Here is a 5274-nt window from a genome sequence, read left to right as displayed (position 1 = left end):
TGTTGCTTTGTTGTTGGGTTGGATAGAATTGTGATTGCATTGTCGGTTGATATGTCAAACTTTGTTGTATCATTGGTGCTTGGAACCTTGTTTCAATAGACATGTCACTATGCAATGTTTTTGGGATTTTTGATTTTAAATGGATGATGTATGATATGCAACTAAATGCAACCTAAATAAATGAAAATGCAATCTATGGCAAGAATGCAACCTATGTTTTTGGTTGTTTTTCAAGATTTTGACAAACTTTTTGAAATGCAAATCTAAAAAGAGAGACCCTTAGGAAATTGAAATGATGTCTAGACCTTAAAGGACAAAAGGACCAAGTGACAAAAGGACAAAATGACAATGTCTCCCTATATGCTTGGATACTAAGCTAGGTTTGACCAAATGACAGTGATGACAAAAAGACAAAAGGTTTGATAAGGTCTAGACTTCCTAACAATAACTTAGGGTTTATCAAAGATTTGGATTACTCAAGTATGACAAAACCTAGTTTTGACACTATTTGAAAAAGGACAATTACTATGCAAATGACCCTAATTATGATATGATAATGACCTAAGCTTGGTGAAGAGACCTAGGGTATGCAAATGTGACCTAATGTTATGAGGACAAAGATGCAAATGCGAATGAATGACAATGTCAACCTAAGGCAAAGCCTAAGGTTGAATTATGAAATGGTGTTACTCTATTGCAAGAGGACACATGCAAATGGATGACCCTTATTGATATGCAAAGGAGTATGACCTAGGTGAAACCTAACCTTGGTAGTTGATAATGAATCTTGCAAAATGCAAAACCTAGGATGAACCTAAATCTAAGTGACATGAATGTTGAGACAAGATTTTGAAAAATGTTTGACAACCATGTTTGAAGGTGTTTTAAACTTTGTTGAATGAAATACTCTTGTGTTTAACCTTGTTTTGAATCAATTTGTATTATTTTTGAAATGAGACACAACTCAACTTTTGACAAGCAAAGAAGACAAGATATTGTAACTTAGACTCAAAACAATCATGCTCATTCACACATTTCTTATGGTAGGTAAGGATAGTAGGTACTTGAGAGGTAGACTCATTATGAGATTCAAGGAGAATACATAGATGCTTGACCCCACGGGCTCCCGTCCACGACACTCACTTCTCAGGGCAGCCAAGCATCAATCCCCATGGAAATCTCCCCATGGCCAACTTAGTATCTCTTCCAAGTATCCGAACTTGTCATTCTCAAGCAACTAGAAGGATTTTTGGCTTCTAAATACAAGGTGTTTAGTAAGGATTTCTGTTAAGCGTTTCTCCTTGTTGTCACGCAAGCATGATTGAGACACTAAGCCCACCAAGATAGCAAACAAATGTAGTCGTGCAAGCATAATTTAGACCATGAGGCCCTACTTAGATGTTGATATGAGAAAGAGTCTAAGGGTCATCACTTCCCAAGTAACTACAATTCCCATGCAACCCTTCCTTCAAAGCTTTCGCCCATCAGGTATTTATTTATAGTGAGTTAGAATGCCAAGGTATTCTAGCTGTACTCACTTTGGGTTGTTCCCTTCTCACGATTATCACTTGCTTGCAAAAGAAAGCAAATGGTCGGGAAGGCAGGCCCTCTAAAGGAAACAAACAATCCGAGCCATGAGAATGGTATCGAAGATCTAGATTTCTGATCACCCTAAGAAGGATGAGAGCATACTCTCCTACTCCAATGTCAAACTCGACAAACAAAGCGAACAGATGTTCATTCCATCCTACTTAGCAAACATACTAGGTGCCTAATTAAAAATCACAAACACAAAGTTTGGTTGGAATATAAGGCAACTTGCAAAATCACTAATTTAGGAGTTTGATTTGTTTGGTCTTTGACTAGCGAACCTGCAAACAATTCATTAGTAGTTTGTGAAATAATTCTTTGTCAAGCGTTTCGCCACAAAGCTACCAACAATGTTAGAGAATCAAGAGAAATGAATCACCATCAAAATTAATCCATAAAAGTTGTGATTCTTTGTCCTCTTAGATTAATATATGTGAAATTTATCAAATTTACCACCCTAGATTAATCTAGATAAAATTTGCATGAATGCATGATTAATTTGCCAAGCTAAATTAATCTAGATGAAGGTTGCATGATTTTGTTTTTGAAAATTTTGACCATTTACAGCAGCATAATTAAAAATGTCATAACTTCCTCAATATTTATCCAAATCACAAACTGTAAGATGATCTAGAAAGGTAAAAATGTGATCTAATATACCCAGAAATCATTTATTTTAATTCTGCATGAAATTTTTTATGTGATCAATTGATTATGACTATTTTTTTTAGAATAAAAATCTGCAATTTCTCCACAAAAAAAATCTGCAACTTCACAAAACATTCAAAAAAAATATTAGATCAAAAATATTAATGTAGATAGGAAATGTGGAAATCATCAAAGAAAATCAATATTAGTCTAGCTCAATCACGAAAGCTCAAATGCAATGATCAATCCTAAACACACTCAATAAAGACATGAAAACAAGACATTCAAGATTGAAAACTAAGCAAACCAAATGTAGACTTGAATGTCTCCTTCATGTGGCTCCATTGTCCTTATTTCTCCTTCAAATAGCTTTGTTTGTGGATCTCACCTACTAGTGCATAAGCATGATGTGAAAGCAAGTAGACAAGATTGTAGCGCAAGAATACTCGAAGCGTGATTGATTCAACCAGGTAGGGATCAGGGGCCTTGATTGAAGAAATTCATCCAATTTATAGACAAATTGGAGAAATGATCAAATTAGCATGAAGAGATTCAAATGGAAATTGCAAATCAAGAATATCAATTATGATAAATTATGACAAATTTGCACTTTCTATGCAAGATTAATTAATTGATAATTATGACAAAATTATGACAAATTTCTATGTCAAAATTGATTGATTGTCAATTATGACAAATTATGACAAATTGAAATATCATTCCCATGAAATTAGGAAAAAATTGAAAATTAGATGAATTAGAAATTAGGAAATTAGGAATTAGAAATTGATGAAAAATTAGGAAATTAGGAATTAGGAGAAATTAGGTAAATCAATTAATAATTTGTCATTTATTAATTAATTCACAAAAAGAGGAATAAGTAGTTAGCCAATTAAATAAACATTTAATTGTGACACGAAGACTTAGGATAAATAAATAATTTATTAATCCTAGAGGGGGAAATGACAAACAGGGTTAAATGAATAAAATCATGAAACCCTAAAAGATGAATTAGAAATGCAAGGATGACAATTAGGTCCTGACAAAAGATAATTGACGTCGATTCGATTTGATCATGATTTTGACTTGATAAATGACCAATGCTGATAAGTGATTTGATTGATAAATGTGCCAATTGACGAGGAACAATGACTAATTGATCCAAATTGTCATAATTGAGAAAGACGACGATTGATGACAAATTGATCGCAAAATGACAAGATTGAAAATGACAATGATTGACGAAAAATCGATTGCAAAGCGACAAGATTGAAAATGTTAATGATCGATGACATATCGATTGCAAGACGACAAGATTGATGACAATTTGATCAGAGGACAAGGATCAATGACGAATCGATCGCAAGATGACAAGATTGAAAAGAGGACAAAACCCTAATTAGGATTGACGATGTCCAAAATGATGACAAATTAACACGCACATTGATGCGACAGGATAAGATCGATCAAAATCATGACTAAAGATTGTTATCGACAAGACCAAATTTGAGAGCGAGACAAATGAAGAAATGCAGAAGAAAGACTCGATGCTCACAAATGATAAAGACCAAGTGCGAATCATAGGAGAAATGTGAATGCGACACAAAAACCCTAAAATAAGGCAATGCACAAATGTTAAAGTACGACTCCGCAAGCATTGACCATTTTTAGACGTCTACAGATAGATTCCTTGAGCTGATCCCCATCTTATGTTGATAGCTGATATGCTCCTGACCCAAATACTGCTATGACCACAAATGGACCTAACCAGCTTGTTTCAAACTTTCCTTTCTTTTCTCGATCTGCCTAGTTGCGTGGATTTTCCTTTAGCACTAGTTCTCCAACTTGAAAGACTCATGGTTTAACCTTATGATTATAACTCCAACATATTCTTTGCTGATATAATTTAGATGATCAAAGGCATTTTGTCTTCATTCATGGATCAGTTCTAACTCTTGTAGTCTAGATACTTGTTGTTCTTCATCTGGGATCAGACCTTTTAGTGATACACGTAGATAGGGCATCTCTACTTCGATTGGCAATATGGCTTCTGATCTATATACAAGAGAGAAAGGTGTGGAACTTGTTAGTGTGTGGATACTGGTACGGTAGGCCCATAGAGCAGGGTTTAGTCGAATATGCCAATCTCTTCTAGCATCGTTCACTATCTTAATGAGGATTCTCAGAATAGTTTTGTTAGATGCTTCTACCTGCCCATTTCCCCATGGATAATATGGTGTGGAGAATCTGTGTTGGATTTTGAACTTCTCACATAACTCTTGTACATCCTAGTTCTTGAATGGTCACCCATTATCTGTGATAGTGGTCATTGGTATTCCATAGCGATAGATGATGTAATTCAAGATAAATGCAACAATTTGTTTTCCTATGATGTTTGTGAGAGGTACAACCTCAATCCATTTTGTAAAATATTCTATAGCTACCAGGATGAATTTGTGACCATTAGATGAAGAAGGATTTATCTTTCATACTAGATCAAGACCCCATTGACAAAAAGGCCAAGATGTTGCTACAACATGAAGTTATCGTGTTGGTGCATGAATCAAATTCCCATGGATCTGACATTGTTTGCATGTTCTCACTATCTGAAAAGAATCTCGTTCCATAGTCAGCCAATAATTGCCCAAGCGTATGAGTTTTTTCGAAAGGGTAAGACCACTTGAATGAGTGCCACAAATGCCGTTATGGAATTCTTGTAAGGCCTTCTCAGATTCTTCTTGTTCGAGACATCTTAAAAGAGTACCATCTAGACCTCGATTAAACAGGATAGCTGGGATGAGAGTAAAATGGGAGGATTGGCGAATAAAGTTTCTCCTTTGATTTTTTGATAGGTTAGGAGGTAAGGTGTTATATTTCAGGTATGTGTAAGTTTGGCCATAGTGGGAGGAATCATGCCCCACAAGGTGACAAATAGTTTGGGAATCAGGATAATTATGAGCAGGGTAAAACAACCCTTCCACCAGGAATTCATAACATTGCTGATTTTCCTGTGTCTTAAGGAGAGAAGAAAGTGTA

This window comes from Cryptomeria japonica, chromosome 9, assembly GCF_030272615.1.
Source record: "Cryptomeria japonica chromosome 9, Sugi_1.0, whole genome shotgun sequence".
Lineage (NCBI taxonomy): Eukaryota > Viridiplantae > Streptophyta > Pinopsida > Cupressales > Cupressaceae > Cryptomeria > Cryptomeria japonica.
This window is presented reverse-complemented; position numbering follows the sequence as displayed.